This window comes from Schistocerca americana, chromosome X, assembly GCF_021461395.2.
Source record: "Schistocerca americana isolate TAMUIC-IGC-003095 chromosome X, iqSchAmer2.1, whole genome shotgun sequence".
Classification (NCBI taxonomy): Eukaryota; Metazoa; Arthropoda; class Insecta; order Orthoptera; family Acrididae; genus Schistocerca; species Schistocerca americana.
In genome coordinates, this window is record NC_060130.1 from 259,201,621 (window position 1) to 259,228,650 (window position 27,030).

The window sequence follows — 27,030 nt, forward strand, 5'->3', positions numbered from 1 at the left end:
TGTTGTCTTGCAAACGTCCCCATCTGTTGACTCAGGGATCGAGACGTGGCTGCACGATCCGTTACAGCCATGCGGATAAGATGCCTGTCATCTCGACTGCTAGTGATACGAGGCCGTTGGGATCCAGCACGGCGTTCCGTATTACCCTCCTGAACCCACCGATTCCATATTCTGCTAACAGTCATTGGATCTCGACCAACGCGAGGAGCAATGTCGCGATACGATAAACCGCAATCGCGATAGGCTACAATCGGACCTCCAACAAAGTCGGAAACGTGATGGTACGCATTTCTCCTCCTTACACGAGGTATCACAACAACGTTTCACCAGGCAACGCCGGTCAACTGCTGTTTGTGTATGAGAAATCGGTTGGAAACTTCCAACATGTCAGCACGTTGTAGGTGTCGCCACCGGCGCCAACCTTGTGTGAATGCTCTGAGAAGCTAACCATTTACATATCACAGCATCTTCTTCCTGTCGGTTAAATTTCGGGTCTGTAGCACGTCATCTTCGTGGTGTAGCAATTTTAAGGGCCAGTAGTGTATTTCAACACTTTGTGCACCAGAGTAACTTTTTATGCGTAAAATTGCTAGGACTTGAAGGGATGAACCTTTAGACATTTCATTTACATAACTAGCAGTAGCTGTTCGTGAAACATTTATTTTTCCCTCAAATCTTTATTTAAGTTTTGATTCATTACCCCGAATACTTTCAAGAAATTATTATTGTTTTCTGAATATGACGTACGCTGGGGATTTGATATCCCATTTGTCAATTTCTCACTCTTCGTTTGACTATGATAATTTGGATAAATATTCGTGAGTAATTTCGAGGGAGTCTTGTTTTGGTTCCGTTCAGGTATACGACCAGTGAGCAGCGCACTTCTGGGCAGATAAATAGAACGTGACGCAAACGAATGGCTAATGTCCAGTGCAGAGTAAGAGCATCCTGGGAGTGGGAGGCTGGGAGCAGCGCGAGGCACGAGCAGAGTGTCGGCGTGCGGCAGGACACACGGCTGAGGGCGTCGCGCCGGAACCGGAAGCGGCCGGCTGAATGCGGCACTTTGTGCGGCCTGGGGACCCGCTCCGCTGCGCGCCGCTTCCTTTCCGCTTCCCCTCTCCCACGCCGAGCACACCTGTCACGCACACCCCCACTAGACACTCAATTCTCGTTCACATCCCGACTCACGGAACGCGTTTTCAAATTCCACACCTTTCTAAAAAGTCGCCTCACGCTAATCACGATATCTGCATCTACACGGATACTCTGCATATCAAATTTATGTGCCTGGCAGAGGGTTCATCGAACCACCTCCACAATTTTCTATTGTACCAATCTCGTATAGCGCGCAGAAAGAACGCATACCTATATATTTCCGCACGAGGTCTGGTTCCCCTTATTATATCGTGGTGATCGTTTCTCCCTATGTAGGTCGGTGTCAACAAAATATTTTCGCTTTCAGAGGAGAAAGTTGGTGGTTGCAATTTCGTGAGAAGATTCCGTCTCAACGAAAAACGCCTTTCTTTTAATGATGTCCAGCCCAAATCCTGTATCATTTCAGTGATACCCCCTTCCATATTTTGATAATACAAAACGTGCTTGCCGGCCTCTGTGACAGAGCGGTTCTAGGCGCTGCAGTCCGGAACCGCGCTGCTGCTACAGTCGCTGGTTCGAATCCTGCCTAGGATATGGATGTGTGTGATATCGTTAGGTTTAAGTAGTTCTAAGTCAAGAGGAATCCTGACCTCAGATGTTAAGTCCCATAGTGCTTAGAGCCATTTGAACCATTTGAAAACGTGCTGCCCTTCTTTGAACTTTTTCGATGTACTCCGTGAGTCCTATCTGGTAAGGATCCCACACCGCGCAGCAGTATTCTAAAAGCGGACGCACAAGCGTAGCGTAGGCACTCTCCTTAGTAGATTTATTACATTTCCTACGTGTCCTGGCAATAAAACGCAGTCTGTGGTTAGTCGGCCGCGGTGGCCGAGCGGTTCTAGGCGCTTCAGTCCGGAACCGCGCGACTGCTACGGTCGTAGGTTCGAATCCTGCCTCGGGCATGGATGTGTGTGATGTCCTTAGATTACTTTCGCTTAAGTAGTTCTAAGTTTTTATGTGTTCCTTTCAATTTAAGTTGAATTTACGGCATTTGGATTTGACTGATTTGTTGTGTAACCGACGTTTAACGAATTTCTTTTAGCACTCATGTGGATGACCTCACACTTTTCGTTATTTAGGGTCAACTGCCAATTTTCGCATCATTCAGATACCTATTCTAAATCGTTTTGCAATTTGTTTTGATCTGCTGATGACTTTATTAGTCGATAAATGACAGCATCATCTGCAAACAACCTAAGACGGCTGCTCAGATTGTCTCCCAAATCGTTTATATAGATAAGGAACAACAAAGGGCCTATAACACTACCTTGCGGAACGCCAGAAATCACTTCTGTTCTACTCGATAACTTTCCGTCAGTTACTACGAACTGTGACCTGTCTGACAGGAAGTCACAATCCCACGCACATAACTGAGACGATATTCCATAAGCACGCAATTTTACTACAAGCTGCTTGTGTGGTACAGTGTCAAAAACCTTCCGGAAATCCGAACATAAACGTCAACAAGCATCTGCTTTTGAGTAACAATTCTAGCTTTCCCCCAGTTGAATTTCTTGGTGCTCCCATCAAAGCTTGACGCTACTGAAAAGCCAAAATGAATGTTTCACGACAGAGACTTGCAAGAGGAAGGCGGCAGACACGGCCATTCGATTCACTTTATATTTGGCAAGTCGCTTTCGTACAGCGTAAAATGGTGAATTCTAATGTATTTACTCCCCTTAAAGTTTATGACACGTAATCATCTCCGAATTGACAGGATCGATAGATAATTGAAAACTGAACAATTTTGATAGTCATATGTGGGGTTTGCAAAAGCGTATTTTCCTAGAGATAAAAAAAATGAAAAAAAAACTGTTAAGACTGTGGCCGGCCGGTGTGGCCGAGCGGTTCTAGGCCCTTCAGTTTCGAAACGCGCAACCTCTACGGTCGCAGGTTCGAATCCTGCCTCGGGCATGGATGTGTGTGATTTCCTTAGGTTAGTTAGGTGTAAGTAGTTCCAAGTTCTAGGGGACTGATGACCTCAGATGTTAAGTCCAGTAGTGCTCAGAGCCATTTCAACCATTTTGTTAAGACTGTCGGATAACCCAAAAGCTAAACGCTGTTCAACAAAGGCGCCGCTGGTGTAGCGAAAGTGGTTAGAGCGACCACTCCCGAAAAGCGGGAAATCCGGTTTCGAGTCCCGGCCCGGCAAAATTTTTTTTGTGTATATGGCTAGTTTAACAATACCCAATGTAGCTGACGTTGAAACATTTCGAAATTTGGCGAATATATTTATAAAAATATTTCGACAGCTGTAGGATCATCAAATACAAAACATTCAATTTGGTAACCTGCAAATAAAGTTCTGTAGTACGTTTCGTTGTGAACAAGTATCGTGCTGTCCGCTGCCTGTGGTCCCTCGTGACGAATTCGCAGCAGTATTATTCGGAACACTTTTCATACAACGAGGCTTAAAATTTTAATTTTTTACTAATTCAAGTCATTTTAGATATTTATTTGTCTACCTTGTAATTATTCCTTATTGAATACTTTAATATCTCTCCTATTCCTGCCAATTTCGATACGGAAAAAACACAATCAAAAGAACTTGCAGGATGTAATTGACAATATAGCACACGTTCTGTTCCCCATAGCCGCGCTATGGTTGAACAACGATTGCATAATGGGTACATAACCGGTTGTCGTAACAGTCTCTTGATTTCTGGGATAATATGCGTTTTCGGACCTACCTCGCGATCATGTCAGTTATGAGCCGGTTTTGTCTCATGTACTTGAGAGTTGGTTTCCTGAAAACCGGGGGAGTGATGAGCCGAAATATCATAGATGCTTTTATTTTAGGCTGTACACAAGCGACCAACCAAATATGAGCTGAATCGATTGGTCGTGTCTGAGGCGTTCCCCTTGCCACACATCCTGAACACTAAACAGAACCGCGCGACCGCTACGGTCGCAGGTTCGAATCCTGCCTCGGGCATGGATGTGTGTGATGTCCTTAGGTTAGTTAGGTTTAATTAGTTCTAAGTTCTAGGTGACTGATGACCTCAGACGTTAAGTCGCATAGTGCTCAGAGCCATTTTATTAATAATGTCTCACACTCGCTAAACTGCTCATAATAATTTGCAAGGAGAAGTTTCTACGCAAACCATTCCCTTATTTCATAAAATCACTTTAAAAAACTTAGTCCAAGCCACATATAAGAATAATTTGAAACATTTCGCAATTAGTTTTCCTTTTGAAATGGTGAAAATAGCGTCTTTTCCCATCCAACAGTAAAGCACTCGACAGTTTTGTCTAACAACAGTTTTCCTTTTATCTTTTCGAGATCTCTTATCCTTTTCCTCCAATGCCCAGGTCTTCTGCCTTTCTTATCTCTACTTTCTTCTCACTTTGTGTTTTCTCTTTCTGTGCATGTACCTACCCAACTATTGTTTTTGTGACACCCCTGCTTTAATCCCTGATACTATTCTAAGTTTAGATTCATATATTTGCTCTACCGTTTTAATATATTGATACTGTTTTTTGCTGACTGCGCTATGATTGCACACATCCATAGGTAAGGTTGCTAACGTATGCCAATGCAGTGGTAATAAAGTTGATGTACTACTTTGAAAACGTAATTTTGGAAAAATTTTAAGAAATTATCGATACCAGAATGTGTTGGGTAATGAAGTCCTTGTCCACAAGAATTTACACTGGATCGGCGTTTCTGACGGTCAGTAGGAAAACGGGCGTCGTTGTCCACGGAGGCGACAGACGCACAGGAAATAACGCAGGTACTTTGCAACAAAAAATACTTTCACCGAACTCCATTAGTGTTTCAGAATGGGAATGAAAACAATTAATAGAATTCTACGTGAGGTTTGCGTGAAGGTGCTGTTCTTGTATATCACGTACTGTATGCCCAGTCCGGAGGAATGCGACTGGATCAGTATAGCTTGCGAATTTGAAATTACTGCAAATTTTCCAAACTGCATTGGTGGCGTTGATGGTAGTCAAATCAGGATTAACAAACTAGAAAACAGTGGTTCAGTTTGTTTCAGTTATAAGGGCTACTATTCGTTAGTCCTGATGGTAGTAGTGAATGCAATTTATAGTTGTATTTTTGCGGACGTTTGTGCTAATGGTAAAGATTGTGATTCATGTTTATCGAAAGAAACTTTTTTGTTGAAAATTCGCAGGTAAACACACTGAACCTCCCTCCCCCCCCCCCCCCCTCCCCACAAGGGCACTCCCGAATATTCAAGGGGAATTGTGTATTTGTAGGAAGTGACGCGTTTGGAATGCGTAATAATTTAATAAATCTCTATGGTAGCCGAGAACTTGACCTCATCAAGCGTATTTTTAATTGTTGGTTAAGTAAAGCGAGACGATTTATAAAGTGTGCATTCGACGTATTGGCCAATAAATGGAAGATTTTCCACCACCCTTTCAATGCCTCTGCAAATTTTATGAAATGTCATAGTGAAGGCTTGTAATTTTCTACAAAATTTCATCCTTAAAGAAGATGGACTTAATGCCATGTGTGCTGATACGACTATAGATGTTGACTCTAGCGTTTACATGTAGCACGATGTGATGGGTCAGCGAACGCTATCAGAAGTCAGTTAGTTAATTACGTCGTTTCTGAACATGGAAAAATTCCGTGGCAGAATAAGTTCGCCCGACGTATCCATACGTTATGTGAAACAGACAGTAAATATAATACAGAGAAGGAATGAGTTGTGTATTAACAGAAATTAGAGAAAGTAAGTTTGCGATGAAATTAAACTATATCCCTGTATCATTTTTCTCCGTAATTCCACAGCGTTTGAAAATCTTCTTTAAGGTGTGGACGCACATCCTTCCAAGCTACCAAAGTCAGTCGTCTATATTTATATGCTTCGATTGTGTTATCCCACAGGACTGGTCGTCCGTCCACAATGCAGTCAAAACTTCACAATCAATACTGAATTCAGCACTTATCGTGAAAACCGACAGCTAGCATGTAAAATGGCTCAGACGCAACTAATGACTCACGGCGTCAGCGTGTTGTCGGCTCTTGGACACACAAACATGTTATACCATGTCTAAGTGACAAGAGAGTTTGTCCAGTCCGACATGCTGAAACCCACTCGGACATTTTTCACGCAGGAAGAATACACCGAAACAAATGTACTGCTAAATATGTAGCTGCTAAGTCTCACTGAAAGTCTGTTTTCTGAAAAAGCGTTAAAGTTACTCATTTCTGTCACAAGAAAACCGCTTGTAACAGCGGTTTGTACAGCCCTTTCTGCGCAGTGCGCGAAATGGCGAATAAGCACACGCAGCCGTGACAGGAGAACGTAGCGCCGGGTTGTACTAAGTCCAGAGTGCATACACTTGAATTTTAAGCATATAAACATACCAAAGATATCTCAAGTCACTAATTTTTTAATAACCTGCAGTTAATATCGACAGTTAAACTGTTGCAGAGTTCCCGCTCCCGGGTTCGATTGCGGCGGGGTCAGGGGTTTTCTCTGCCTCGTGATGACTGGGTGTTGTGTGATGTCCTTAGGTTAGTTAGGTTTAAGTAGTTCTACGTTCTAGGGGACTGATGACCATAGACGTTAAGTCCCATAGTGCTCAGAGCCATTTGAACCATTTTTTGTTGCAGAGTTGTAATTGTTACACAAGTGCTTAGCAGAGGAAAGAAAATCGAGATAGTGTATGATGTTACATTACAGACGACTTCAATCAATCGTGTTTTAATTTGTTGACATTACATATTTTATAAAAAATTCCTGTAGCACAGTTATGATAATTTTTAAATATTTTTTCCTACAAACAAACAATTTCTTGTTTATTCCTTGTAGTCCTCACAAAAATGCGAAGTGTTTATTGAACGTCGAAAAGAAACATTTTTCCTACACCAGGTACACCTGACAAAAATTAGTGCATTCGGAAACTTCACAGTAATTATTGGTATTTTATTTAGACAGAACTGCAATAGAATAATATATGGTCGTGGCCGTTTTCTGCATATTGTGATGCCTACCAGGCATATTTGATGATGTTCGTTGAAGTGTTGTTTTATCAAGAGGCTAAATCACACTTTTAGTCCTGGGGAACCCGGATTATATTTCGTCGTCCTCCTAAAGAAAGAGGTGTCATTATATGCGGGCCAAGAGTCCAAGTAAAGCAATGAATTATTTTCTGAAAATTGTAAGAAGAGGTTTCGGATGTAACAGTGAAAATTATTCTCTCCTGTTTTTCCACATTTTGCTACGTTGTTTACAAGACCTCTTCAAGAAAACAGACCCTTTTCTTAATTTTTTGTCCTAGTGTGTCTTGATGTTTCTGAAGATAGAGATAAAGATACCGAAACAGTGACCCGCTGTTACTTATCTCTGTCAGTGTTGTATACGTACGTGTCACAGAGCATAGCACATCATACAAGCCACTCTATTTTTTGTTCGAAATGATAAAGTGCGGTTGGTACTACATCGGACTTACGTTTAGTTGAGTGAAACTTGGTAACTTTGCAACTTTGCAACCATCTTTACCATATAATTTCCTAAATCTGTTTAACCATTTCGAAGAAGCCTGGAAATCAGCAATGTTCATCTCACTTGCAATGTAGAGCGACCAGTCTCCTAGATCTCCCACGGTAAGTGTGCACTGACTCTCACGAGAAGTTCTAACTCTTTCGAATAGTTTTCCTTTCACACTTTTGCAAGATTCATTTTAGCGCATATTTCGCTCTTCGTGTCAATATTTCTTCCATTTGCGAGTATATAATTCATGTTCAGATCTTACGAAAGCAAAGTGGCGTGGCACATTGCTTAAGTTGAAGCGTTTTCTCGAAAGTTCATTTAACGACAAAATATGCGGCCTTTTATTTCTCAATGAAACCTATTACTGTGCATGTTGTCTTTCATTTGGAAGGTACTCCGTTTTTGTTCTGGACTTTAATTAGCAGAAAAATCATCTTTCGAACTACAGTTCACGGAACCGTCGAGTTACTTCCTGTTTCTCCTGATGTTTCCACACTTTCTAACCAAATTTCGACGTAACTGGAATGAATGTCCAGTGACAATAAATAACCATACATATGTCTTTAGGAGAAGTGGGTGATTTCGATTGCATACCAGTACCACGCTCTTCACGTGGCTTCTTTGCAAGCAAGAAAACATTAACTGGATTCCACGTTACTGTAAAACATTGGAAGCTGCACAAAGACAGATGCCATTAGCAGGCATATACCAAGAAATCACAAAGTAAATTCATTCAGTTTTATCTCCATTGCTAACACTGTCATACAGCAAAGGCAACTGGGAGTATTATGGATATTAAATGACTTGCAGATTCGATCAAATAGTGACTATGAACAATTGCGTCAGAGAAACTGTCAACAGAAAATAAAATTCACTTCACAAATTACGGTCGAGTTGTGCCGTGTTATCTGTTTACTAATGTTCCGTCAACAAAGGACATGTGTTCACCGTGTTGCGCATGCGCTATCTGCTATAACTGTGGCAGGGGTGTGCGTGTCTCCAGCCCCTTGGCGAGCTACGATTTCAGCAAATTTCAACATTTTTTAAAAATACTTCCAGTGTGTCTTATCAGCAAAAATTTCGACATTGTGGTTTTTTCCCTGTATGCTTCGTGTATAAAAAATTTCAGGGCAGATTTCGACGGCAAACCGTCGTGATGCCGGCTCTGCAGTTGGAAAACGGAGCTGCATCCGACAGCAGGGTCGGTCGTTTTGCTGTGACGTCCGGTCAACAAGCTCTCATATGGAACAACGTATCACTAAAAACGGGTGTGAATCTGTCCCACCGGCAGACGGTGAAAATTCTTGTCGTGTACAAGGGCCCTAAGGGTAGACGTAGTGGTGGTGATGCACAGTTCGTGGTCATTAGGATGTGAATCACTCCAAGGGTTCGCTAGGAGTCTGGCGCCACAGAAACAGTCACGAATCACTTGATGCGGTTTTCCGTCCTCTTTCGACAAAATACGGCAATAGAAACAAATTACGACAAAAAACTCAAATGTAGGTTAGCTATCTGCGCTACTTAATTTGCAAACACGACTTTTTTGACAGAGAGAAAGAAGAGCCAAATGAAATTTAACTCAATTTTTTATATAGTTTGTTTATCTTGATATACTCTCAAGAAACACAAAGCACTTACACATATTCTGAAATGACTTCTCACTATATAACAGCGACGTGACGTATGCAATATCTAAGTTACAGATTATTGTGGTTTCTGTAGCGCTACCAACCCAAAACTCTTGCACTGAAGAGCTTCAGCGATACCTGCTGTTTGCTAGATCATAAAAGACGTCTGCACTGAAGCATCCCGAGTGCATCCATTTTATGCTTTCTTCAAAGGGCATGCAGCTGAACATCTTGAAGAAGAAAAAAAAAAGTTTCCTAAAATGATTATTTGCCGAAATCTTAAACATCATCTTTCTAATGCCTACACTGTGGTAATAATTTTCAAAGTTCAGTCATTTATAAGAATCATTAGTTTGATTTAGATGGCCTTTAATTAATGCCAGGAGAATGACAAATAAACATAAAATCTCTACAGACTATCATATTTGTGAAGACTGTATTCGTGAATGCAAGTTAAACTATAAAAACAACAAAAAATACTCCATAATCAGTTATTGAAATTTATATTTATTTGTTACGATTCATTCTCAAGAATTAATTCCATCTTCATTTGTAGCCTTGGTTTACGTTCGTCAGACTAGTTACTATGTACATAAAAATGTTAAATTTTAAAGTAATTGATATTACCACTGAAGAAAGTAATATGACGTTAAATTACTAGCAGAAATAGGTTGCTTTTGAAGAAATGCTGTATAAATACTCATAGTTTTGTCCCCGTAACACTGTGCATTATCCCGGTGACCTCTCCACCCGAACTTCACTCTTTTTTAGGTTATAATAATTGGTGCCAAAAATGCGACTGGGACTGTGCCTGCTGTGTTCGGATGCGGGATGAGTTGGCATCCCTTCGCTCCCAGCTTCAGGCAGTGTTGGCTTCGGCCACACAGATTGAGGCTGTCGCCAATGGACATCACTGTGGGGGTCCGGATGGGGGTTTTTCGGGAACGGCCAGCTCGTCCCACGCATCCCCCGATCGGACTACGGCTGTGGCTGCCCGGGATACTGCCCACATTGAGGCTGACCCCTCACCCGTGTTAGAGTGGGAGGTCGTCTCGAGGTGTGGCAGGGGGCGAACAACATTCTGGAGGGCTGAACGGAAGGCCTCTCCAGTTTGTCTGACGAACCGGTTTCAGGCTCTGTCTCCGGCTGATACTGACCTTCGGCCAGACATGGCTGCTTGTCCTGTTCCAGAGGTTGCCCCTCAGTCTGCAAGATCCGGGCGGTCGCAGAGGGTGGGCTTACTGGTAGTTGGGAGCTCCAACGTCAGGCGCGTAATGGGGCCCCTTAGGGATATGGCAGCAAGAGAGGGGAAGAAAACCAATGTGCACTCCGTGTGCATACCGGGGGGAGTCATTCCAGATGTGGAAAGGGTCCTTCCAGATGCCATGAAGGGTACAGGGTGCACTCATCTGCAGGTAGTCGCTCTTGTCGGCACCAAAGATGTGTGTCGCTATGGATCGGAGGAAATCCTCTCTGGCTACCGGCGGCTATCTGATTTGGTGAAGACTGCCAGACTGCCAGTCTCGCTAGCAGGATGAAAGCAGAGCTCACCATCTGCAGCATCGTCGACAGGACTGACTGCGGACCTTTGGTACAGAGCTGAGTGGAGGGTCTGAATCAGAGGCTGAGACGGTTCTGCGACCGCGTGGGCTGTAAATTCGACTTGCGCTATAGGATGGTGGGGTTTCGGGTTCCGCTGGATAGGTCAGGAGTCCACTACACACAGCAGGAGGCTAGACGGGTAGCAGGGGTTGTGTGGCGTGGACTGGGCGGTTTTTTAGGTTAGATGGCCTCGAGCAAGTACAGAAAGGGCAATAGCCTCAAAGGGTGCCGGGCAAAGTCAGGACATTTGAGGACCAAGCAGCAATCGGTATTGTAATTGTAAACTGTCGAAGCTGCGTTGGTAAAGTACCGGAACTTCAAGAGCTGATAGAAAGCACCAAAGCTGAAATCGTTATAGGTACAGAAAGCTGGCTGAAGCCAGAGATAAATTCTGCCGAAATTTTTACAAAGGCACAGACAGTGTTTAGAAAGGATAGATTGCATGCAACAGGTGGTGGCGTGTTTGTCGCTGTTAGTAGTAGTTTATCCTGTAGTGAAGTAGAAGTGGATAGTTCCTGTGAATTATTATGGGTGAAGGTTACACTCAACAACCGAGCTTGGTTAATAATTGGCTCCTTTTACCGACCTCCCGACTCAGCAGCATTAGTGGCAGAACAGCTGAGAGAAAATCTGGAATGCATTTCACATAAATTTTCTCGGCATGTTATAGTCTTAGGTGGAGATTTCAATTTAGCAGATATAGACTGGGACACTCAGATGTTTAGGACGGGTGGTAGGGACAGAGCATCGAGTGACATTATACTGAGTGCACTATCCGAAAATTACCTCGAGCAATTAAACAGAGAACCGACTCGTGGAGATAACATCTTGGACCTACTGATAACAAACAGACCCGAACTATTCGACTCTGTAAGCGCAGAACAGGGAATCAGTGATCATAAGACCGTTGCAGCATCCCTGAATGTGGACAGAAAATCCTAGGAATTTCTGGTCTTGCGTTAAATCAGTAAGTGGCTCGAAACATCATATCCAGACACTCTGGGATGATGATAGTATTGAAACAGAGGATGACGCGCGTAAAGCTGAAATACTAGACACCTTTTTCCAAAGCTGTTTCACAGAGGAAGACCGCACTGCAGTTCCTTCTCTAAATCCTCGCACAAACGAAAAATTGGCTGACATCGAAATAAGTGTCCAAGGAATAGAAAAGCAACTGAAATCACTCAACAGAAGAAAGTCCACTGGACCTGACGGGATACCAATTCGATTCTACACAGAGTACGCGAAAGATCTTGCCCCCCTTCTAACAGTCGTGTACCGCATGTCTCTAGAGGAACGGAGGGTTCCAAATGATTGGAAAAGAGCACAGGTAGTCCCAGTGTTCAAGAAGGGTCGTCGAGCAGATGCGCAAAACTATAGACCTATATCTCTGACGTCGATCTGTTGTAGAATTTTAGAACATGTTTTTTGCTCGCGTATCATGTCATTTCTGAAAACCCAGAATCTACTCTGTAGGAATCAACATGGATTCCGGAAACAGCGATCGTGTGAGACCCAACTCGCTTTATTTGTTCATGAGACCCAGAAAATATTAGATACAGGCTACCAGGTAGATGCCGTTTTCCTTGACTTCCGGAAGGCGTTCGGTACAGATCCGCACTGTCGCCTGATAAACAAAGTAAGAGCCTACGGAATATCAGACCAGCTGTGTGGCTGGATTGAAGAGTTTTTAGCAAACAGAACACAGCATGTTGTTCTCAATGAAGAGACGTCTACAGACGTTAAAGTAATCTCTGGCGTGCCGCAGGCGAGTGTTATGGGACCATTGCTTTTCACAATATATATAAATGACCTAGTAGATAGTGTCGGAAGTTCCATGCGGCTTTTCGCGGATGATGCTGTAGTATACAGAGAAGTTGCAGCATTAGAAAATTGTAGCGAAATGCTGGAAGATCTGCAGCGGATAGGCACTTGGTGCAGGGAGTGGCAGCTGACCTTTAACATAGACAAATGTAATGTATTGCGAATACATAGAAAGAAGGATCCTTTATTGTATGATTACATGATAGCGGAACAAACACTGGTAGCAGTTACTTCTGTAAAATATCTGGGAGTATGCGTGCGGAACGATTTGAAGTGGAATGATCATATAAAATTAATTGTTGGTAAGGCGGGTACCAGGTTGAGATTCATTGGGAGAGTCCTTAGAAAATGTAGTCCATCAACAAAGGAGATGGCTTACAAAACACTCGTTCGACCTATACTTGAGTATTGCTCATCAGTGTGGGATCCGTACCAGATCGGTTTGACGGAGGAGATAGAGAAGATCCAAAGAAGAGAAGCGCGTTTCGTCACAGGGTTATTTGGTAAGCGTGATAGCGTTACGGAGATGTTTAGCAAACTCAAGTGGCAGACTCTGCAAGAGAGGCGCTCTGCATCGCGGTGTAGCTTGCTGTCCAGGTTTCGAGAGGGTGCGCTTCTGGATGAGGTATCGAATATATTGCTTCCCCCTACTTATACCCCCTGAGGAGATCACGAATGTAAAATTAGAGAGATTAGAGCGCGCACGGAGGCTTTCCAGCAGTCGTTCTTCCCGCGAACCATACTCGACTGGAACAGGTAAGGGAGGTAACGACAGTGGGACGTAAAGTGCCCTCCGCCACACACCGTTGGGTGACTTGCGGAGTATAAATGTAGATGTAGATGTTGGTGTCATTTTATGATGCAACTTTTGCTCTCCAAAGACTACAACAGAACTAAGCAGTATCGGTTATCACTTCATTGTACTGCACTGTTGTAATATTCAGAATCAAAAATTACACATAGAAAACATCTATGGCAGATTGTAACGTGGAATATACGAGTCACAATGCATCGCATTACTTGAGAATTCAATTCCAGACAGCTATTAGCGGACGCTGGGTCTGGAACAAAGTCGACGTTCTGATAAGCACCACGTAACCGCAGAGTTAGACAAGTTACATATAAAAGATTACAGTCTAGTATCTTACTCAAGCAGAACTAACATAGGAAAAGGAGTTTTTACATGTATTAAGCCAGAACATAAGTTCAAAAATACTGAGACAAGTAGATTTTGTAGTAATCAGTTCATAGAAGTGTGTATTCGTGAATAAATACTGAAATATAGTTCACTTTTAACTGTAACTGTATATAGATCCCCACCGGGAAATTTTGAATTGCTTATGAGGAATCTGGATTCTGATATCTGTCAGACAGCAGCAAGAAGTTAATAATCTGTGGTGACTCCAGCGTAGATGTTCTAAGGGATTCTGACAAGATAATCTTATTTGAATCCTACAATTTCATCTCGGCAATTAACTTTTCAATACGAGTGGGTAAAGACAGTAAGACCCCAATTGATAATGTTTTCTTTGGTGAAGCTCAAAGCAAAAAGAAAGAAAAACTGTCTACCCAGTAACAAATGCTCTCTCTGATCATGATGCACAGTTTCATAGGATAAATAAGATACTGCAATACAGTATGGATACACCTCAATGGAAGTCAGTTAGAATAGTTGATGACTCTAGGAAAAATGTTTTTAAGAATAGTCTGCAGGAAATGGAAACGAGCGTATGGCACTGTAGGCCGGGAGGCCCCATATGGGGAAGTTCGACGGCCGAGTGCAAGACATATTCCAGTTGACGCCACATTGGGCTACTTGCGTGCCGGTGATGAGGATGAAATGATTATAACAACACAGCACCCAGTCCACGATCGGAGAAAATCTCCTACCTGGCCGGGAATCGAGCCCGGGCCCGCTTGCATGGGAGGCAAGCACGTTATTACCCAGCTAAGCAAGCAGACAGTTTACAGGAGATGACCTGGGATAAAATTTATAATGGACTAAATGCTTACATAAAATTTAATCTATTCCATCACAAATTCATACCATTATTTCAAAATAACTTTCTGCATAAGCTAATCAAAAAGGACATTAAACAGCTGTGTTAAGAAAGGAAAAGTGAAATGTATCTCTTGGCAGGAGCAAGTAGAGATCCTGCTGTAATTTTACACTCCCGAAACTACTGAAAATTAATAACAAAGGTTACCAAAAAATCAAGAAACATGCATATAAAGTTAGAAATCAGTAATTCCAAAAAAGACTTAGCGCTGTTTGGAACGCAGTGAAACGAGAGACAGAACGATCATCCACAGAATAGGATAACATCACTGTCGAACTGCATGGAAGGACAACAAATCATGAGTCGCAGGTAGCACATATTTTAATAATCATTTCTTAAATACAGTAAAAAGCATAGCGACAAACAGTTCAACAGATAACACACAGCAATACGTGGAAAAAGTAGCCCTCATAAAATTCAATCAAATCAATGTATCACCAATTTCTCCTTCTGAAATTAAGGAAATTTGCACATTATCTCAAAAAATAAATCTCATCTGGTTTTCATAGTGTTTCCAATATAATATTAAAGATTTGTTCTCATATAACACGCCTGGTCTTATCTGAAATATGTAATGCATCATTAGCTCAAGGCATTTTTCCAGAGAGACTAAAACATGCCATTGTTAAACCCCTCTTTATGAATGTTGATGTGAGATGTGTAGGAACTACAGACCTGTTTCACTGCTGACATCATTTTCCAAAATCTTTGAGAGGATAATGTATTCTAGAATAGTATCTCACCATAGCAACAATAATATCCTCATAAAATCACAGTTTGTGTTTCAGAACAGTTGCTGTGCTAAGAATGTTATTTATATGCTCACTGACAAAATTCTACAAGCATTAAATAATAAAATGGCGCCGGTTGGTATTATCTGGAACCTATCTAAGGCTTTTGACTGTGTGAATCACAGTACTGTTCCAGATAAATTAAGTTTTATGGGACTGATGGTATAGCCGACAAAGGGATAATATCGTATCTAACGAAAAGAATGCAGAAAGTCATCCTTACTAGTTCATCTAATATAGTCCGGGAACGTAATTCTGACTGAGGAGAAATCACGTACGGGGTTCCCCAAGGCTCAGTTCAAATGGTTCAAATGGCTCTGAGCACTATGGGACTTCACATCTGAGGTCATCAGTCCCCTAGAACTTAGAACTACTTAAACCTAACTAACCTAAGGACATCACACACATCCATGCCCGAGGCAGAATTCGAACCTGCGACCGTAGCAGCCGCGCGGTTCCGGACTGAAGCGCCTAGAACCGCTAGGCCACCGCGGCCGGCCCCAAGGCTCAGTCTTATATCCACTATTGTTCCTTATATATGTAAACGATCAACTGTACAACATAGAACAAGCAGAATCAGTTCTTTTTGCAATTGAGTCTGGTATTGTGATTAAACCAAGCATACATACACTACTAGAAGAAGTGGAAAACAATGTTCTTAAAAGTTTCATTGACTGGATTTCTGCAGATGGTCTCACTCTGAACTTTAAAAAGATGCAACACATCTAGTTCTCCACATCTAGGGGTACTACACCAACGATAGGGGTAACACGTGATGAGAATATAATAGATAGTGTGGAAACTTAAAAATACTTAGGTGTCCATACTGATGAGAATTTAAACTTAGTGGAGCCATATTTTCACCTAGAATCATTGCAAAGCTTGGGGAGAGACAAATTAGTAAGCTGACATATTTTGCATATTTTCATTCAGCAATGTCATACGGAATAATATTCTGGGGTAACTCATCTTGTAGAAGGACATTTGTTGGTCATTCTGACAAGTAGGTAGTGTCGGAAGTTCCATGCGGCTTTTCGCGGATGATGCTGTAGTATACAGAGAAGTTGCAGCATTAGAAAATTGTAGCGAAATGCTGGAAGATCTGCAGCGGATAGGCACTTGGTGCAGGGAGTGGCAACTGTCCCTTAACATAGACAAATCTAATGTATTGCGAATACATAGAAAGAAGGATCCTTTATTGTATGATTATATGATAGCGGAACAAACACTGGTAGCAGTTACCTCTGTAAAATATCTGGGAGTATGCGTGCGGAACGATTTGAAGTGGAATGATCATATAAAATTAATTGTTGGTAAGGCGGGTACCAGGTTGAGATTCATTGGGAGAGTGCTTAGAAAATGTAGTCCATCAACAAAGGAGGTGGCTTACAAAACTCTCGTTCGACCTATACTTGAGTATTGCTCATCAGTGTGGGATCCGTACCAGATCGGTTTGACGGAGGAGATAGAGAAGATCCAAAGAAGAGCGGCGCGCTTCGTCACAGGGTTATTTGGTAACCGTGATAGCGTTACGGAGATGTTTAATAAACTCAAGTGGCAGACTCTGCAAGAGAGGCGCTCTGCATCGCGGTGTAGCTTGCTCGCCAGGTTTCGAGAGGGTGCGTTTCTGGATGAGGTATCGAATATATTGCTTCCCCCTACTTATACCTCCCGAGGAGATCACGAATGTAAAATTAGAGAGATTAGAGCGCGCACGGAGGCTTTCAGACAGTCGTTCTTCCCGCGAACCATACGCGACTGGAACAGGAAAGGGAGGTAATGACAGTGGCACGTAAAATGCCCTCCGCCACACACCTTTGGGTGGCTTGCGGAGTATAAATGTAGATGTAGATGTAGATGTAGATATTTATTCCCTCATACAGTTTGCTGTAAACAATCCACTACGGTTCAAAAGGAACAATAATAATCACAACAGCACAAGGGAGAATGACATTCAATACTCCACGTTAAGATTGTCTTTAGCACAAGAAGGGATGCACAATGCTGCAACCAAAATTTTTGTTCACTTACCCAGTGACACAAAATGTCTGACCGGCAGCAAAGTAAAATTTAAAAACAAATTGTATAAGTTCCGTAGAAGAACTTCTATCACTGCAATGTGTAAAAGGTGGAATTACTAACTCACATTTGTATATTAAAACAAATAAAAAATCTAAATGTTCATCACGCAGCCACATTTACAATTAATTTGCGATATGAATGTAAAATGACTCGCTCTACATCGTTACGATTTACAGTGCAAAATTATTCATGGGGCACGAAACTCACTAAATAACTAACTAATCTAACTCACCCCAAAGGTGTTACACGGCGATCACATCGGAGCTCTGACCTTGTCCATCTATTTCGCAGATCTTATTGCCCACAAACTATTGCGTTATGGCTGCTGCTTTACCTGTTGACATTACACGTGATAGCAGGTAACGTTCGCCGGCCGGTGTGGCCGTGCGGTTCTAGGCGCTTCAGTCTGGAACCGCGTGACCGCTCCGGTCGTAGGTTCGAATCCTGCCTCGGGCATGGATGTGTGTGTTGTCCTTAGGTTAGTTAGGTTTAAGTAGTTCTAAGTTCTAGGGGACTGATGACCACAGATGTTAAGTCCCATAGTGCTCAGAGCCATTTGAACCAAGCAAGTAACGTTCTCCAGGAATTCTGCAAACCCAAACAGTTCCATTGCATTGTCGTAGGGTACAGCGTGATTCATCACTCCAAATCACTCGTTTGTAGTCATCCACTGTCCAGTGGCGATACTCTTTACATCACTTCGAGCGACACTTAGTCTGTCTACAAACCGGGCAGGTTATGAAGAGCTGCTCGACCAGAGTGGCCGATTATTTTTAACTGCCTACGCACAGTCATTGTGCTAGTCTTACTGCTGGTAGCAATTTCGAACACGAGTGGTTCCTTCCACTGATTTCATGCGAGTTTTTGCAGCCACCCTCCGCGATGCTCAACAGTCCGTGTCCAGTAGAGCGTGAGGTCTGTCTGGTTTTGGTTTAGCTGTGATTGTTCCTTCGCGTTTACACTTCAGTCACATCACCAACAGTGAAAGTAGGCAGTTTCAGAAGGCTTGAAATGTCCCTGATGGATTTGTTACTCAGGTTACAGCAAATGACTAGTCCACGTTTGAAGTCACTGAGCCCTCCTGAGCGACCCATTCTTCTGTTATTGCTTCTCAACCGACAACAAAACACTCCCAGCCTTCTTCTACAATGACGGATCCGCCTCTCGTGACTTCTAGTGCTCAGTTACACATTACGTAGGGTGTCCAGTTAATTTTAATCATGTAGTGAATAGACCCACTTCAATCAAAAAGCGAGGATGATACTTATCACTGTAATTAATATACCTATGAGTGAGGGCTGTCTCACATTTCATCTGGATGAAAAGAGAATTGCGCTCTGTTAAACGGATTTGGAAAAATTAGAAGCGAACAGCTTCACACAATCAGACGAACTGAAGCTTTCGAAAAGTGATGCCACAGAAGAAAACTAAAGATTAGATTCGAAAGTTGAATAACTAATGAGGAGATACTGAAAGGAGTTTGGGAGAACAGAAGAATAGGCAAAAAATACGCAAATACTCCGTTAACTCAAATGGGAATCCCTGGGCGAAGAAGACGTTTGTTTCGCGAAACCTTACTGTGAAAGCTTAGAAACTTCCTGGCACGTTAAAACTGTGTGCCGGACCGGGACTCGAAGTCGGGACCTTTGCTTTTCGCGGGCAAGTGCTCTACCAACTGAGCTACCCAAGCACGACTCAGGATCCGTCCTCATAGCTTTATTCTGCCAGTACCTCGTCTCCTACCTTCCAGACTCTGCAGAAGCTCTCCTGCGAAACCAGCACTCGTGAAAGAAAGGATATTGCGGAGACATGGCTTAGCCACAGCCTGGGGGATGTTTCCAGAATGAGATTTTCATTCTGCAGCGGAGTGTGCGCTGATATGAAACTTCCTGGCAGATTAAAACTTCTGTAAAGTTTGGAAGGTAGGAGACGAGGTACTGGCAGAAGTAAAGCTGTGGGGACGGGCGTGAGTCGTGCTTGGGTAGCTCAGTTGGTAGAGCACTTGCCTGCGAAAAGCAAAGGTCCCGAGTTCGAGTATCGGTCCGGCACACAGTTTTAATCTGCCAGAAAGTTTCATATCAGCGCACACTCCGCTGCAGAGTGGAAATCTCATTCTGGAAAGTTTACAAAACCAGCATTTGTGAAAGACTGCGGAAAAATCCTACTGCCAAGATGCGAAGACAAGGGTTCGTATGGAGTAATATAGATAGTCGCATTTTCTCGCCCGCTTTCATAATGGAGCGGGAAAGGAAATGATTAACAGTAGTACAGGGTAACCTTTGCCGTGCACCGTATTATGAAAAATAGTTCAAAAGCACTATGGGACTTAACTGCTGAGGTCATCAGTCCCCTAGAACTTAGAACTACTTAAACCTAACTAACCTAAGGAGATCACACACATCCATGCCAGAGGCAGGATTCGAACCTACGACCGTAGCGGTCGCGCGGCTCCGGACTGTAGCGCCTAGAACCGCTCGGCCACACCGGCCGGCCCGTATTATGACTTTCAGAATATATATACAGAAATGCAACTCTCTTTGTAATAAATATAACGTTGTGGGGCGTTACATGCTAAGCCTGTTTGACACAAATAATCGCCCAAAATTGCTCGTGAATATAGACAACGTAAAAGGCACAGCAATAAAAAAATATAGTACATCCTTTTATAGGTTTCCATTTCACTCAAGATTTATTATTGTAACAGTGCATATGGAGTACATGGAATGATTACATTTATGGATCAATAGCACAGGCTGTTCTGAGGTACATGCCAGGTATCCACTCATACTGAAGCACCCATATTTGTACGTAGTTGCGCCTCCATGGGCAGCAATACAGGCGCTAACCCGGCAACCAGTCAATCGTACAGATGCTGAATATTGTCCTGAGATACGATATTCCACGTATACTTCACCTGTTTACGTAGTTCTGTAACAGTTGTTGGTTGACGAGTCTCACGATTCACTTCTCGTCTCATCATATCCCACAGTGCTCGACTGGAGACAAGTCCGGAGATCATGCTGGCCAAAGAAGTTGCTGCACGTTTTGTAGAGCACGTTGAATTTCAAGGGCAGTGTGTGGGCGAGCATTATCCTGTTGGAACAACACATCATCTTCTTGTTGCAAGAACGGTAAAATAACGGGTGTGACAACACTCTGCACGTACTGAGCGCTAGTTGGTTTCCACTCCCGCAACACCAAAGGCATACAAATGCTAAGTCATGTACGTAACAAATTTGGCTGATGTTGCTCTAGGTGCTCCTTATCTATGCTTCAATGTCTCCTTTCCATTTCTACTCCTATGGGAAGTAGGTTGTTCTTAGCTCCACAGTATGTTTTCCAAATAGTAAGTAGCAAGTAAAACAGGTTTCTGGCTAAGTTCCTAGCTGTATGGTGAGCCCAATGACGGATTTTCAGATTTATGAACGTAAATTAAAGTTTCATCCAAGACTGACCGTGTCTTGTGGCGAATCGTGACCGGCACAGAACTTGGCGCACCATTCCAAAATGGTGATTTTCGACAGACATTCTGCTCCATACACATTCTTCGTTCTCCAATGGATGTCTACCGGTGTTTCTCCTGAAGGTAGAGCGTGCCGTGGTGATATTGGTATGTTTACGGCAGGATACAGGCGCCAGTGCAGGCAACCCTTGCTTTGAGCACAGTACTGCATGCCATGCATTACGCCAGAAACTGTGACGTCGTTGCTATCCTCTACGAGCCACATGTTTCACAACTTATGGCGTTTAGAAACGTGAAACCAAGTGTGTTATCACTAATTGTACCTCTAGTTGTCATTTCTCAACAATAAACATCATGCGCAGGACATCCATCATTCTAATACCGCATTATGTAAGAGGTGGACCGGTTCAAGTAAGGTACAACTCAAGAAGGGGTTGAACTATCCACCTTTAGGAGTGTCATCAATGAAATATGGGCCAATGATGTGTTGTCATACAATACCACACCATACATTAACACTCCACTGACGTAGTATGTCAATCACATCACGATTACCGGCAGCGCGAGGTGCACGCTTGAGTCTCAGGACGTTCGCCAGCTGTGCGCTTCCTTTATTCCAAGCGTCAACTTCGCTTCGCAATTTCTCGGCATGTAATTGACGTATTGCGATGCAACCAACGCTATTATTTTTGTGATTCTTCATGCTACTGATGGCATACGAAGTAATAGGGGGTGTCCATTTAAAAGTACACAAGTTTCTGTTGAAAACAGTGTTTTTTTACGTTTTAAAATTTCGCATTGTATTTGGTTTCCTAAGCCCCTGCCGTACGTTCATGCTGGTGAAAACCGTTTTTTAATATCTATAGTTCCAGAGATATTTGAGGTGGCAGAGGTACGTGAAACATCCTATATACCCATCCTACCAGATCTCACCCCACCTCTCCTAGTCAGGTCTCCCTTCCTCTCCACTCCTTTCGACCCACATCCTAAATCTTAGTCCAAAACAGCATCCCTCATCACTCCCAAAACTCTTGTTCAAACATCCACCCTCGCAAACACCTTTTAATGCACTACTCTGGCTGCTACGTTCCCATAATATCCCTCTTGCTGGTAGTGTACACCCACTCATCACTTCGTTCGGGTTTGTCCTCATCTTAATCAGTCAACACATAGGCTTTTACCTTTTAACTTATGCAACTGTGCATCTGTCTTTTATAGTTTGTGAAACATTCGTTTGCCATTTTATCTACGTCAAAATTTAATTTAATTAACAAGTCTGCCTCTTATATTTTAATTTATGCAACCGACTATCTATCTTTTTATTGTGCCAAACATTCCTTTTATGAACCACCATGCCCAATTTTATAATACGTCTTTAAATTTTTACTCTCATATGGCTGAAGAGAGGTGGCTTGTATCCGCTGTCAGTTCACCGCCTCCCCATATGGGGCGAGAGGGATGAAATGTCAATAAAGGGAAAAAAAGACTGTGGTGATGAGTCGGTATATGCGCCGAGTTTGGATTCATTCGTAGTTTATTTGTTTCATTTTCCACGTATGGTATATTGTGTATTATTCTGACCGTATCTCAGCCTTGTGATTATATTATCGTTTTAATCTAAACTGAGAGAGAAACGGCAACCGTTTGCGGAAATCATGAACTTTTGGTCTTTGTATTTTCCTGTTTCAACTTTTGAATGCTGTTTCTCTGAGTCGTATACAGGGTGAATCAACTAAAACTTGCACCGCAAATATTGCGGAAATGGAAAGTGCTATTGGCGTGAGATTTTTACAGAGTGGATTGGTAGTCAGGGGCTTGCATTGCTAGCCAAGAAATAAATTGTAATAAAACTTGGAATGTGCATTTTTTGCGCAAACGTACACCTTTTTAAATGTAAGAATGCTTATTGACATTCACGAAACAAAAGTGTGGTAAATTAGTATAGCAGTGGTGTTTGTTGCACGATTCTAGTGCGAGTCGTGTACAAGATATCGTATTTTGAAAAGTTTGTACACTGACTCTTGCTTGTGCCATTTAACCTGCTTAGAACCTAGGTACGATGTTGTTATGTTTGCTTACAGCGTTCTTGTGTGTTCCTTGACTGCACTTTGATTTGCTGGTCAGTTAGTGTGTGACAGTCCAAGCAGTAGGTAGTGAGCGGACGATGGGATTTACCGGTGCAGAAAAAGCAGACATGCTCATGGTGTACGGAGAGTGTAGAAAGAATGCAGTTCGTTTTTGAACAGCGTATGCAACAAGACATCCCAATAGACGTCGACCATCTCGGCAGTTATCTATCAACCTCCTCAACCAGTTACGTGAAAATGCTAGTGTAACACTTAGACAACGGAACAGAAGGAAACAGGTGACGACAGACGTGGAGGAAATTAAGGGAAGTGACCTACGGATTCTAGATCGGCATTGGTTCCATTCCTATCGCATCTCTCTCTAAGGGCTGCATGGAAACAATTATATGAATCCCGTTAGATGCTGTACATGGGCATTAAGGCAGGATACTCCAGATGTATTATGTATCTTGTTTAGTGATGAAGCCACATTTACCAATCATGGTCAGGTATACCGCCGAAATATGCACTTTGGTCTATCGACAATCCCTGTTGCCATCGTCAAGTTGAACTTCATCGTCCATTGAATGGAAACTTGCGATGCTGGATAGTGAACCATTGGCTCATAGGCCCGTTTTTCATAGACAGAACACTGAACGCGCACAAGTATTGCAGACTCCTAAAAGACCATTTTCCACAGATGCTACAACATGTTCCTCTGCAGACTAGGAGGAACCTGTGGTATCAACATGATGGCTCTCCAGCCCATAGTGCACGAAGTACTACAGCATGTCTTCACGAATTGTTTCCAAATCGTTGGAGTGGATGCAAAGGGCCTGTACCTTGGCCAGCCAGTTCCCCAGATTTCACGTCTGTAGACTTTTTTCTGTGGCGAAAGCTGATACACACTGTCTACAAGGACATACCAACTACATCTGGTGATATGCAACGATGTATTACTGAGGCTTGCTCGGACATCCCTGAAATGTTAGCATGTAAATAGCAGTCTTTCCAAACCAGGCTAGAAGCGTGTATTACCGCTACCGGTCATGACGACCAGTTTGAACACAACATGTGACGGTCAATTGTCTCCTTACTACATGATTGATTGACAAGTCATCCAGTAAACAGGTGTTTAAATACACATATTAAAACTACTAAATATAAAACTAAATGAAAAGTCAAATAGTCTGCTGTAGCTGTACTTATTTAAGTCGATTATAGACCCACACAACCGGCTTGGTTCAAATGGCTCTGAGCACTATGCGACTTAACTTCTGAGGTCATCAGTCGCCTAGAACTTAGAACTAATTAAACCTAACTAACCTAAGGACATCACACACATCCATGTCCGAGGCAGGATTCGAACCTGCGACCGTAGCGGTCGCTCGGCTCCAGACTGCAGCGCCTAGAACCGCACGGCCACTCCGGCCGGCCACACAACCGGTTTCGCAATTTTTAAGTAGGTCTAACATCTTTTGGTGTATATAGATGCTATAGTATAGTGTGTAGTTATAGAATGCCGCAATGCAAGAGTTGGCGTCGCTAGGCAAAGTTCTCAGCGCTCCTCAATTTCCGTCACCGTCTCAGTACCCGGACGGCAGCCACAACGCAAGTTTGACAACACAGGGGGCGCTCATAATTTATGTTTTCATCTGCTGTGTTGGTGACACACACACACATAAGTGTGTCGGCTTTTGAACCCAGTACTTTCCTGGATAACATTTATGAGGGGCATTTTCTGTTGTTTGGCATAGGTTGATAAGGACATATTTTAATCGGTGAAGTGTTGACAGTTCGTGGTTTTAACATAGACTTGACATTCTTCATTGATGGTGGTTTTTATCAATTGAGGGGGCTGAGAACTTCGTCTAGACACGCCGACTCTTACTCTGCGGCATTCTGTAACTACCCCCTACACGATATAACATAGCTCTTATATACACCATAAGATGCAACTTAGAAGTCGTGAAACCGCTTGTACGGGTCTACAATTGACAAACAAATACAGCTACAGCGGAATATTGGACTTTTTATTCAGTTTCGTATCTAATAGTATCTAATCTATACAGGGTGTTACAAAAAGGTGCGGCCAAACTTTCAGGAAACATTCCTCACACACAAACAAAGAAAAGATGTTATGTGGACATGTGTCCGGAAACACTTAATTTCCATGTTAGAGCTCATTTTAGTTTCGTCAGTATGTACTGTACTTCCTCGATTCACCGCCAGTTGGTCCAATTGAAGTAAGGTAATGTTGACTTCGGTGCTTGTATTGACATGCGACTCTTTGCTCTACAGTAGTAGCATCAAGCACATCAGTACGCAGCATCAATAGGTTAGTGTTCATCACGAACGTGGTTTTGCAGTCAGTGCAATGTTTACAAATGCGGAGTTGGCAGATGCCTGTTTGATGTATGGAATAGCACGGAGCAATAGCCGTGGCGTGGTACGGTTGTATCGAGACAGATTTCCAGAACGAAGGTGTCCCGACAGGAAGACGTTCGAAGCAATTGATCGGCGTCTTAGGGAACACGAAATATTCCAGCCTATGACTCGCGACCGGGGAAGACCTAGAACGACGAGGACACCTGCAATGGACGAGGCAATTCTTCGTGAAGTTGACGATAACCCTAATGTCAGCGTCAGAGAAGTTGCTGCTGTACAAGGTAACGTTGACCACGTCACTGTATGGAGAGTGCTACGGGAGAACCAGTTGTTTCCGTACCATGTACAGCGTGTGCAGCCACTATCAGCAGCTGATTGGCCTCCACGGGTACACTTCTGTGAATGGTTCATCCAACAATGTGTCAATCCTCATTTCTGTGCAAATGTTCTCTTTACCGATGAGGCTTCATTCCAACGTGGTCAAATTGTAAATTTTCACAATCATCATGTGTGGGCTGACGAGAATCCGCACGCAATTGTGCAATCACGTCATCAACACAGATTTTCTGTGAACGTTTGGGCAGGCATTGTTGGTGATGTCTTGATTGGGCCCCATGTTCTTCCACCTACGCTCAATGGAGCACGTTATCGTGATTTCATACGGGATACTCTACCTGTGCTGCTAGAACATGTGCCTTTACAGGTATGACACAACATGTGATTCATGCACGATGGAGCTCCTGCACATTTTAGTCGAAGCGTTCGTACGCTTCTCAACAACAGATTCGGTGACCGATGGATTGGTAGAGGCGGACCAATTCCATGGCCTCCATGCTCTCCTAACCTCAACCCTCTTGACTTTCATTTATGGGGGCATTTGAAAGCTCTTGTCTACGCAACCCCGGTACCAAATGTAGAGACTCTTCGTGCTCGTATTGTGGACGGCTGTGATACAATACGCCATTCTCCAGGGCTGCATCAGCGCATCAGGGATTCCATGCGACGGAGGGTGGATGCATGTATCCTCGCTAACGGAGGACATTTTGAACATTTCCTGTAACAAAGTGTTTGAAGTCACGCTGGCACGTTCTGTTGCTGTGTGTTTGCATTCCATGATTAATGTGATTTGAAGAGAAGTAATAAAATGAGCTCTAAAATGGAAAGTAAACGTTTCCGGACACATGTCCACATAACATATTTTCTTTCTTTGTGTGTGAGGAATGTTTCCTGAAAGTTTGGCCGTACCTTTTTGAAACACCCTGTATATAAACAACCGTTTACTCTATGAATTGTCAATCGATCATGTATAATTATTTTAGCTCTGTTTGCCCCAGTTTTAAAATTATCGGTGTCTCGTTACTGGTCAGAATCCCATAAGTAGTGTGTACACTTGTGTTGTTCTTTAGTGGGTCCTACTGCAGGGATTGAAGGATTGTCGGTCTGGAAACTTTTCACAATACAATACCTCGTAAAAGACTCACACTAGAATCCTGCGACG